Genomic DNA, 13,239 nt, shown 5'->3' with positions numbered 1-13,239 from the left:
CTACATCACTGTGTGGGAAGATTTGCATAACGGCGCCCAGATGTTCATGCAAAGAAAAAAGGCGGAGCTTTTATTCTCGTTGTAGTTTTGTTGCTGCCACTGCCGTCATGGTGTATAGATACGCTGTGTGTTTCACTGTGAAAGTGAAACTACTTTGTTTGGCCTTCCAAAAGAGGACGATATCCACTTCATCATGCCTGGGGCTGATCTGAGCTGGTCGCTGAGGAAATACGTCAACTTTGCACTGTGGATCGCCAGATCGGCTTTCACTGTGGACGAAGCGCCGTCAAGCCCTGGGTCATCACATGTGGTTGCTGCAAGAAAACACGACTAGAAATCATGTTTATATCATGTTTAGAATGGGTTTTTTTGTATTTGTCTCATCCCTCCTGCCGGACAGGGCATCGCAATATGTTAAGAGGCATAACGTTTCCATCACAGGCTCATTATTACGAGATAGTTTCTCATTATTTTGAGATGTTAAAGTCATTATTATCAGAAAGTTTCTCATTATTATGACTTATTGAATCATATTTTTCCTCAACTGTGGCAGGAACGGGCTTCCATAGTGATATGTTGTCTTTGTATACAGAGGTATTTTTCTGTGCTTTAGAATTGTCTCAAATATATTTGTTTTTGTGTTGATTCGTAAGGCTGTACCAAACTAATCTCTTATTATCATTCCTCATAAGCTTCTGGCAGATCTGAAGACGAGAATGAAAGCATCCATTACAATTCATGGGGGTAACACACAGCATAAGGTAATGTCCTGATGTTGCCATGGTGATGCAAGGCTCTGAGATCAAAGGTTTGAGATGTCATTTGGGAAGACTAAATGGTTGATTCAAGGCTGAGGCCGGCAAAATACAAAATATTAACCAATGTTTTTTAGCTAGCACCATAAACTGAATTGAGATATCTCAGGGGATCAAGGTTTATTAAGCACTTAACCAAGAGAGTAAATGAGAGGGAGGATTGATGGGGGTGGAACAGTATGTGTGTTGTCCTTGAGGTCAGGTCATGTCCATGGCACATGAATAGTCAGATCAAATGCTGATGAAAGTGATATAGAGAGGACCATTTTAAAAACTGAAATGATCAAATCCACTACATATTTAAAGTGATTTGAGTTCCTTTAATCATTTCCAGACACTAAAGCCCCTGAATGTACGAAACATATTGATCAACTTATTAAACTGCAATTTTCATCCGCAGCAATAGTGCAAAACTAATAGCCAGGGAAGATCTTCCTTCATCAAGAAACAAGACTAAATAAGACTTTAATTAGAATGCATATGTTTTAGAGTAACACTACTGTGCTCTTTATAAACGTAATATGTATATATTAAAAGCAGTTTCATTAAGCAATGATATGTCATTGTCCCCCTCGCCATGTATGTGGGGAACAGAGTTAAAGCGATTAAATTTTTTCCACAGCCTGTGGCCACCAAAAACAAATTCAAGGCCATATTCTGAGTGACAACAAGGCTAATGAAACCACTTAAATGCATGTCCTCATCCAAGCACACTCAGCGTTAGTCTCTGCGACCGGCTTCATTCACTCAAGTTGCTCTGCACTCTGTCTTTATGAAGGTCACCTGCTCATCTAGATCCAGACACTTGACCTTTCTTGGCCCTAAATAAGGGAACAGCGTCAGAGAGAACATTCTGACAAACATTTTGTTTATTGTGCTTTATCAAGTAGCTTTCCATGTTATATGAACTAGTGTGTCATCCGCTAGGACCACTAGTTAGAGTGCTTTATTGGCATTTTTCCAATTTATTACATTTATTTTGCTACAAAATATTTCAACAGCAGAATTATTTGAGTGAAATGTTGAGACTAGTCCAAAAACCATCTTGGGCTTTTTAATCTTGTTATGGGAATTTGTAATTTTGTTAATCTTGCATTGATTGCATTCATCTCATTTAAGTCTTTTTAAACATACAATGATCAAGGTAGTATACAGTCCATAGGGAAATTGAGTTCTTTTATGTAACTTGTGCACAAAACTGCTTTATTCTGAAAAACAACATTTATGGGGAAATTGTGTACCAGGGACGGACAGTTTTGAGAGTAATCAGACATCTGCCATGTAATGTGCATGAGATGTGCATGTGTTATGGAGTGATGTGCACTGAGCAACATGATTGGATCTAAAGGTCCTAATCTGTCCTTCAATGTATCTTTTTACATACTATAAAAAGTGGGCTGTGAGTCTATGTGTTATCTCTTTGCACACAGACTCAAGCTGTGTGTAAACCAGATAATTCTCTGCAGAGAATTAAAGCAATTCAAAGACAAACTGTGTTTGGTTTTTCATTCTCAGTCTCTACAAATTGTTATTGAATTATAATTTCCACGACAGTCTGAATAGTCTGCACTGAGAGTGTCATGATCAGTGTCACAAATCTGTACTTCTTTGATTAGTATAAATACACAGTATTTAATATATATATGTGAAATAAATACATTTAATCAGGTTTTTATCCCAAGTTTTTAAATTATTTTAGACTTAGTTCACCAAAAAAGAAACCCGAAAGACCTTTATTCATCTTCGGAACACAAATTAAGATATATTTTGATTAAATCCGAGAGCTTTCTGACCTTAGACAGCAATGTAACTGAAATGTCCCTAGTCTAAGAAACGTAATAAGTACATTGTTAAAATAACCCATGTGACATCAGTGATCCAGCCAAAATTTTACGAAGCAATAAGATTACTTTTTTTATGCAAAGAAAACAAAAATAATGATTTTGTTCAACAATTCCTCTCTTCTGCTTCACCGTCCTCCACTATTGTTGACAGAACCACGACGCTCGCATGATTCTTCTGCTCGTAAACAAGGCGCAGCTCGCGTGAGTTCTGTGTCAGCAATAGCACATGAATGCTTCGTGGTATTCTCGATAATGACACAGAAGAGAAGAATTGTTGAATAAAGTTGTTATTTTTGTTTTCTTTGCGCAGAAAAACCAATCTCATAGTTTCGTGAAATTACGGGTGAACCACTGACGTCACATGAATTTTAACCTTACTTCTGGGTCTGGGAACATTTCAGTTACATTGCTGTCTTTGGAGGGTCAGAAAGCTCTCGGATTTCATCCAAAAATATCTTAATTTGTGTTCCGAAGATGAATGAAGGTCTTTCGGGTTTGGAACAACATGAGGGTGAGTAATTAATGACTGGATGTTCTGGATGAACTAGACCTTTAAGCTCACTGTAGCTGCCAAAGCGGTTGGAATCTACTCTGACAGACAGCAAATCTATTTATTATACATAATTAATGTAAAAAAGGATGTTAATTTGCATTGAGTGATAAAATATAATTTTATCTAATAAGTGTACCTGAACAGTAAACTGATTTTGACAGCCAGCTGCACTGTACAAAAAAGGCAGAGCAGGCTCTTCTGTCTGTTGAAAAACAGCATTACAATGTGATGTAATGTACAAAGCAGATGAGCAGTGATGTGCTGGATGGCTGCAGGGTGTGAATCTGCAAGACTGACGGCTGAGTTGATCTGTGTTAGTGCTTGGGTCGTTGATTTGGGGGACAAGTAAATCATTTGGGAACAACTTCATAGTGCTGGGCTGTCCAATTCAGTGACTCATATGCTTAGAAGAAACGACCATCAGATCCTCTCACTTCTCTCCTTCTGCTCCCACTCAAACACCCACAATGACATGGACATTTCTGCATTTATGACATACATATGTGATATAACTGGTAAGTGAGGTTATATTTTAGTGTTTGTGTGTTTATTGGTTTATGTTTATTAATGTCGCTTTATCATGTGTTCTCATTATGAATATTATCTTTGTGCTTGCTTGTGTATCTTTGACTTGCCAGGGGAGTGGAAACTGAAAGACTCTTAGTCATCTCTTTTAATGTGTGATTAGGGCTGACATTTCGGGAACCATAGTGATCAGTACGCCTCACCTGATGAGTCATACACTTTCCTCACATACTCCCCAATCTATTCACCATCCACACACTCTCATTGTCAAACGAAGACATGTATACATTATGAAACCCTGTGAAGGTTATTCAGACAATGAATAAGACATGAAAACACACATCAACGAGATCCAAAGATTTTCTTCATCATGTTTATTGCAGTGTTCCTTGAATGAATTCTGTCATCTTTTACTCACCCTCATGTTGTTCCAATCCTGCATGACTGACTTTCTTCTGCAAACATGAAAGGAGAAACCAAAAATAGTTTTTTCGATTGGTACATTTCACATCTGAAGCTATACAACTGTGCGAGAGGAACAAAGTAAAACTGAATCATACCCTCTGGCATAGCTCTGAAATCTCATTCTGCATTTTGGCTTGTTATGTTCATTTATAAAGCAAACAAGAACTGATGACATTTGGTGTCATTGATATGAAACCTGGTTTTTGAATATGCTCAGGATTATTGAGATTTGAGAGCTTTTTTAAAGGGATAGTTCACTTAAAAATGGGTCATTAATTACTCACCCTCATGTCGTTCCAAACCCGTAAGACCTTCGTTCATCTTCAGAACACAAATAAGATATTTTTTTTTACCAATCTAAGAGCTCCCTGACCCTCCCATAGACAGCAAAGTAATGTATGAAGTGACGGGAACACTTTTTGCCAGCAAAGAAAACAAAAATAATGACTTTATTAAATAATTCCTTTGTCAACTGTCTCCTCTTTCATACTTTCCATACCTTTTATCTGATCCAGAAAAGCTGGTTCATGCATTCATGACGCCTAGACTGGACTATTGTAATGCACATCTTGGTTGTCCTGCATCTTCAATAAACAAGCTACAGGTAGTCCAAAATGCAGCGGCTAGAGTCCTTACCAGGTCAAGAAAATATGATCATATTACCCCAATTCTACAGTCTCTGCAGTCACTAATTATTAAGTTCCGTATGAGTTACAACTTATTATTACTTAATTATAAGGCCCTTAATGGTTTAGCTCCGACATACCTAACTTTCGCATTTGGCTCCCAAACTCTGGAATATACTATAAACTCTTAATATAGTTCAGGAAGACTGCAATAAGCTCTCAAACTGTCCACCATTCACTGAAGGTCAGACTGATCAGACAGTAAAAGTGCAAAAACACCTCAGATCAAAACGGGTGCGGGGGTGTCTGCAGGGACATCCCGAACGAACACACATAGAGAAATTACTCTAGTCATGTGTCAATGATGTCACCCCTCTCGAGCCTTATCTTACTAACAGTAAGGGGAAAGGTGAGCAAAGGGGCAGTCGGTTGTTTGGTCAGATAAACCTCCTGAAGAGAGCGAAAATGCCACGACACACATTAAAATGACAAGCACAGTGTGAACTCATACACGCACACTTTAAACATTTGTTCCCCTGCTCATTGTCCCAAGAGAGCTGTGTAGTGGATAAGAGACACAGATGGCCACTGTCAGGACTGCTGATAAAGTGAAACACAAAGAAGTGTTTCTCATCTCTCTCTCTCTCTCACACAAACCACACACACACACATACGTTTTCTGATGCTTTGGAGTTCACACTGGATTATCAACGCCTCTTTGGACTTATGATGCACATTCAGATCTCCTACTCTGCTGACTACCTCAGTACTGATAATACCACAGCAATTTAATCTTCATTAAAGAAGTGTACGGTAACAGTACTATGCACAACAGGGCATATAAATATAAATATATAGCTATATCTAGACATTATTAGAGAAAGAGATAAAGCCTAAAAAGAGCAAATGCTGGGGTAAATTTTGTGAAAGCATGTTCATATTGCGCCCACCAGGCTAAAGAAGTAAATCCATATGCCCATATACAAATACAGAGAAGGAACGTGCACGCACAAACTAAGCATGCACATCAAACATCGCACAAGCAACACATCAAACATAATCAACATACAGCATATTCATAAAATTTTTGGTAAAGTCACTCATGTCAAAGACTAGATTCACATCACATCAGATTATAAAATCAGGCCTGAGGGCTTTGTGAATCATACTAGACTCAAAAAACATGTCAAGACATGAATCATTAGATTAATTCCTTGTATTTTTAATCATTCCTGCCTTTTTTTTTTAACACAGATTTCAGTTCGACTCTTGGCAGATGGATGAGTGGAGTCAAGGATTCTTCTATAGATAGAAGTGGTGCCCATTTGTGGTGAGCCATTTTGAAGCCATCAGCCTAAATAAATGATGGCTTGATGACAGAGGAGTGTGGAGCTGATAAAGATTTCAGCTGAAAATCCACATCCCTTTTGAGAGTGAGAGAGCGAGCGAGAAGATAACTAGCATGCATCTTCATCAAGGCAGTTTAATCAACAGTTTCCTCGGGGTGTAATTTTACACATCTCTCTAAATCTGATTCAGAAGCGGATATGAAGGACTCATGTTGCATTACGCTACTTTGAGCAAGCAAACAACTTTAATCGTTACTTCTGTTTATTGCCATCTCGAACGCATTTTGAATTCCTCAGGGGCAAAACACTGAAAAGTCTACTGAAAAATCTAGTGCATCTGACTCATAACAGGAGAGGACTGTAGAACGTCAGAGTTGAAATTCGGAAGGGAGCTCTGAATTTCACTGGTCTCTGATTCACCAAGAAGATTTCAGAGTGAGATGTACACTTTTTCTTCTTTTGAATAATTACTTTATGACTGTTAAATAGTACATTCAATGTAGGGTGAATGAGTGTAGTATGAATATTTTTGGCCCGACACAGTCCCAGATGCTCTCATGTCTTATTCATGTACCATTTGGTCTTGAAAGATGCTTGACTTAAGTGTCTTGCAGCAGCCTCAACCTTGCCTGTGTATGACATCACTTTTTAATCTCACGATGTGGTTTTTCTACCCAAAATGCACAAACCGCGAGTACTTTGAACAACTTTACCTTAACATCTTGGATTTGGTGCCTCGGGGTCATCAGTTGAAGTACTTCTTTTCAGAAGCTTCCTTGAACTCCATTCCATCTGCCCTCAAGCCCTCCAGTTTCACCTCGCCATATTTCTACATGTGCTTTAATCTCTGTAAAAAGACACAAAACCAAAAACACTTAAATGACTAAAAATATATTGTATACACAGTCAGGAACATTTGGCTACAGCATAATCTTGAACTGCAGAGAGTGTTTGGTGCATGCTGGGAGTGAAGTGGCTCAGGCCAGTAAATCTTGTGGCATTTGCAGTTGTTTAGTGCTTCTCATTTTCTCTTTGTTCCTCTCTGAACCCTTCTTTCCATCACTCAGATTGAAATAGAAATAGTGAAAACCTTTTCCATCCACCCTTAAAGTACACACTCTAACAGCACAAATGGACAACGGAGATTTATCTAAACATCACTGGAACCTTTTCTCCTGCACGCACATGCTTGTTCACAGTGGTGAAAAAAAATTGTGAATTACACCATGTCTGATTATCAAAATGGCCTGTGCAAAACACACATAAAAGAGCCATATAAGTGTGTGCCTGAGTGTCAGTGAGGACATATGTCTCATTTGTCAGGTCAATAATACTGATCAAAGCTAATTTCACTCTCCTTCAAGCTTAAATTATAAGATAAAACTACACAAGACATTTCTAAAGCTTCCAGAAGCCGGAAAGCTTCCTTTCAAGATGTAGGCTACTCAATGATTTTGCCTTCATTAAGAAGTTTTACATAGAGAGAATTAAGAGTATTTCTCCAAAAATGTTTAAAATGTTGTTTACTCACATGAGATGAATCCAGTCAAAACACTCATAAAAGTGGTTCATGTGACACGCAAGCAATGTGTCTTCTAAAGCTGGTAATGGGGAAAACTTTTTGAAACTCATTTGAACCAATTGCTTTGCAACAAGATACTGTTTTGAAGGGCTTGAAACACCACATGCTGGTCAGAACGGTGCACATGCAACAAAACCTCAACCCAGTTACATGTCAATAATTATCCGGTTGCAATGGCTCACTGGAGAGAAAATGAGTAATAAATAACACTGTAAATGTCTTACACAATTTGTGTAAGAACAATTTGTTTCTTACACAAATGCATGACTTGAGATCACTTTTATGATTCTTATGATTCATAAGAAGTCCTTAGAGTTTGAAAGTGCATGGTCTTCACATTTTCTCCTGTTGTGTTTGAAGAAAGGACACTCATACGTGTTTTGGTATGACACGGTGGTGAGTAAATGTGGACAAAGCTGACTCACGACATATTAATGGCTTTAAGGAGTAATGTACTTTAACAAGTGACACAGGAGTAAAAAAAACAAAACAAGTAATACATCATTTTTTTCTTTTTTTAGATGTGCCCATTTTTTTTAGATCATTGCCCATTGTATGATGTGTCCTCTAGGTTTTATTTTTTTTGGATGTAACCCAACAAGGCAATATGGCAGCCTTCCCATCTGACTAACAACGTCTGGGATGCAGGTCTATATTGCAATAGTATTCAATTCATTCTGACCTAGACAGTTTAGTAATCATGCTGATATATTTAGAGCAGTGAGAACATGGCAGTGTGTTGCATGAATGATTTCAAATTATGTGGCAAGTAATTCATCTTGACTAAGAGTCTCATTTACTTACAATCCACTATTAGGAATGATAAAGCATGTACTCTGATCCTCTATTTGCAGTTGGAGATGTTTGACTGAGGGTAAAAAACAGTTTCTATTAAAAACAGGAACAACTATCAATCCGAAGCTTTGGGAAAAGCTTGCAAGCACTCATTTGCCATACCAAATAATGTTTGATTTCCATTTGTTCCAGTCGGGGCACAATTTAATCATATCAGATCTATTATCCAAAACATTTTTGATGTTAGATAACAGCAGCAGTATTAGTGGCATCACAAATCACTCATACAGATTCATGATTTATGCATGTGCACGCGTGTATCTTTATGTGTGTAATAATGGTTGGAAATAGGGTCAGACAACCCCTAAACAGACCACTGGCACTGTCGCCATAGCAACAACCAGTTCTGCCATCCCCCTGAACTGTTGCCAATAATCTGATGCCTTTCAGAAGACACACAAACACAGCACATGTCCTTTAAACTCAACAGGGGAGGTCTAGCATGATGGACAGCAGATCCTAACATCGCTCCAGCCACTACAAAGTCTGTCACAGGGGGTCTGTGTAGTCATCTATTCAAGCAACACAGGCTTCAGAGGCGAAACATGTACTGAACAGCCAGAGGCCTAATGTCCAGACCCCACCCACTGGGTCTTTATATGGAGTGAATGCCTGAGGAGCTTGGTGCTCCGTATGAGAACAGACCTATAACACAAAAACAAGGCTAGTTGACAGCTGTGTTGCATTTTATAGGAACATTTACATCTCATTGATCATTTATGTTTGTTACAGTTAAAATGTCAACTCTGTACACATTTACTTACCCTGATTGCATTGCAAACTCGCATGACTTGCTTTAACAACATATATTTTGAAATAAAACCTTTTTGTTATTACAATGAAAGAGGGTAAGTAAATGATTAGAGGACTATTCCCTAAATAGCTCAAGAAAGATAAAACAAGTAAAAATGATCATATTTAGAGATTTACCACCTTTAAAATTAGCACTGTCTGGTAATCTTCTAAATTTCCCATCTGTGGCATGTTTAGCTAAAGCATTAAACACGGCTGAGTACACAATTGTTTTATAATCTTTCCAAGCTTAACATTCTGCTGTATATGAGTACACTACATGGACAAAAGTGTGTGGACACCCACTTAAGGGATTGACTGTTTCAGCTATGCTGTCACTATGCTCTCAAACTCTATTTTAAGAAGACAAACAATGTTTCTTTCCTTTGTCATGTAGATTGAAAAGGTTGAAAATTTGTCTATTATTAAAGTTTATGTAATTCCGGAGATGTCATCTGGTACATAAATGGATACTTGGAGAGCAACAATATTGACTTCATCTCTATTGTTCAGTCGTTGTGTAGATTGTGATGGTTGTTGGTATTTGTTCCACTCCCCTCCACTGTAGTACTGTTACCAATGTGCCACAATGACACAATTTTCATTTTTAAAGGAACTATCCCTTTAAAGATTATCTTTAGAATTTGACAGAACTGTAGAAGTGTGTTTTTTTTCTTCTGAAGGCCGCCTTGGTTGTTGTCTTTTTTAATTCATGCCCCTGATGTGACGTTTTGCTCTCACATATCTTGTTTTGTTTCAACTATTTCCATTACTATTGTAAGGTAAGTAAAATAAAGCATACAGCCATACAATCCCCTTTGACAAATGAGAGAATGTGTAGAACAGTAGAATGTGGCATACCAAAGAGTTCAGTGACATTCAAGGTCCTGTCCTTGGATGCCAAAGAAAGATAGCCTGCACAAAGCCCAGACCTGAACCTTTATTACATATATATTATACATAAATCTTAAACATCTCTAATTCTGTAAATTCATTTATTTGAACAATGAAAACAGTGAAAATAAATATTTAAAAACACTTAATTATTTTTGATTTTGCTACTCACTGTCCACAGTGTTTTATATTGTCTCTTCCTCATCAGTCAATACTTTGTGTGCGTGTGTGTGTTTAATTTGTGCAACAGTTTCCAAGTCATTATTTAGTTAGTAGCGACCCCTAGCGCAACCATTGATTCATTACAATAATTAAAGCCTCCTAGGTCTCCTAGGGCTCAAGACTTCAGTATTACCGCCATCATCTGGATCATATCGGAAGTACTTTGCGCCTGCAAAATACCCGTCTTTCTCCTTTTTTCTTATTGATTGTAGAATGCATATAAAAACTAATTTTCAGATAATTAGATAACATGATTTGTTATATGTACAAATTGCCAGACCTGCTAGGTTTATCATCCTGTTTTATCAAGTGCAGTGAATTTTGGATCCTGCCAATGAAAGTGCTATCAAAACTGATGAAATTGGACACAGACCTAGCTAAACCTTAAGTTTTGTTATAGTGTGAATCCTCCAGTGATCCCTGGACTGTTGTCTGACTCTACAACACAACAGCCCACTGAAAGCCAATGAGGGGAGGCTGCAGGTAAATGATGAGGATGGTATTTTTCACTCACTCATAGGGTGCCGTTATATTTGTGGTCTTCGGTTTTCACAGTATGAGAGCCACTTCTCAGTAAGGTGTGATGGACACACGCTGTGAGGAGTAGGAAGTGAATCTGACTCAGTATTGATTTTTTTTTTGCTCGTTTGGGTTGATGTGTTGTCTACGTGTGTGTGTGTGTGTGCATGCATTCAGTTGGTGTGGCTGCTCATGCATCAAATTCTTTTTTTTGGTGTGACTAAGTCACTCTTTTCACACATCACACTTACTGACTATATCTTTTGCTTTAATTACTAGCTTTTTGTGAGGTATCAGATGTATTGGATTGTCCTGCACAGTGAGTGCAAGCATTACAAAAACCTATAGATGGTGACGTTTCTGGTTTGGCCAAATCTAAATATTGCTGAAATGATTAATTGAAGAGTTGAGGCCTGTTGAACACAACGAACGATAACTATAAAAATTAATATAACAATAACTTTTATTAGCATCTGTGTAATATTATGTTTATTATAAGCATGCTGCTGTTTTGTCCTCTGCCGCTTTAAAGGCTCAAATACTTTAAAATAGAATGGATTCTGACTGACTGACAATGATTTTATTGTTCATCAGAAGAAAAAAAAAAGTTCTGAATGCACATCCAACAATGCCATTCCTCTGTGTCATTACCATTATAGTTGTGGTGTTAACTCTGCTATTATTTTACATTTAAATTCATCTTGTGTGAACAGGCATTTACGCAGGTCATCTGGTCATTTTATTGCAAGCTTTTAAAACTTGTGATGAAATCGAAGTAGTGACCGATCCTTTATTTTGTATTGTGACATACATCTGAGTAAAAATGATTATAATAACGAAAATAAAGTTGTGTGGTGTTCTATCCATCAGTTGATTGGACGGAGGCAGATCTCAATGTGAACTTTGGTTGATTGTAAGAAATGGACTTTTAGAGTAAGTTTAAGCAGTCTAGATGATTCTAGAATTCTTGCATACATCAACAGAGATACGCCTGCCATTTTAACAGAAGAGGAAGTTATGATCAAAGTTCATGGGATCTAAAAAAAATTACACATGGAACATGCATGGATGAACTGTTCACAATCAATAAGATGCATTTAGAAAACAAATAGATGAATTTCTATTTTGTGCCACTCAGTGGTTCTCAACCAGATTAGCTTCACGATCCAATATTTACATTTAAGTGACAAGCCTAAGGCTCCAAAAATCGTATCGAGCAAAAGTATAATGCACTGTAAATACTAAATTATAAGATGACTCAATGGAAACTAGTAATAAAGCTTTAAAGCCGCAATTAATTCTGGTGTCATCTTGTCAGCATTTCTCTGAATCATTCTGTGTCCCTCTAATTTTAAATCTGTATAACTCTGAAATCTTGGGCATTTCTTGGGATCAAACTGAGCTCTTGTTCTGCACTGTTCGCTTCGGTGACCTCTTACACAGATCCTTCTAATGTTCCAAGGCCCAATTCCCAGCCGGCCTGAACTTTATGCACTTGAGGATTTAAAGATCCCAAAAACCTACTTTCTATATAGGACTACCTATTCTCTTGCTCATCTCAGTACAGCTCAAAATGGAAGGCACTTTACAAAGCCTATTCACCGTAGTATACACCATGATGGCTGAGCATCAAGGCATACTGCCTAATGTCCAGAGGGGATGAAAATACAGCAGCCTGCCATGGTGTCTCAAACTATTTGCTCTACTAAACAATAAATCTTCTTCCTGACATGCAGTTTAGTTCCTGTCAGGCAAAGGAGACGCTTTGACAGCAGTGTAGTTATTTATATTGTAATTTAGCAGATACTTTTGACTGCAAGTTTACCTGCTACACAGAATCTCTCCCTGTTGTATCATATTTCAACCCAATCTCAGAAAATGGGAGTATTTTAGAAGCTGGACTGTAAACTATTTTAGGGGAAAGAAGCCTTAAGGTCCACCCCTAAAACGCAAGTAGTTCATATAAACACATATAAATGAGATCATACAAAGTTTCTATCTGCTTCTGATGGTTAGTTTTAGGGGTCGGACCTTCATGCTTTTTTCCCCCATTATTTTTTGTCAGTTGTTGCGAGTTCGCCTACAGTTGACAGCATGGTAAACGTTTTCATGATATCTTGTTTTTCTGAAACTTTGTTCTTGTTGTTCTGTTCAGATATGTGAATTAAACTGACAGAACCTTAATGAGAGACTTAAAC

Source organism: Carassius gibelio, chromosome B13 (genome assembly GCF_023724105.1).
Source record: "Carassius gibelio isolate Cgi1373 ecotype wild population from Czech Republic chromosome B13, carGib1.2-hapl.c, whole genome shotgun sequence".
Taxonomy (NCBI): domain Eukaryota; kingdom Metazoa; phylum Chordata; class Actinopteri; order Cypriniformes; family Cyprinidae; genus Carassius; species Carassius gibelio.
Note: the sequence above shows the minus strand (reverse complement) of the source record.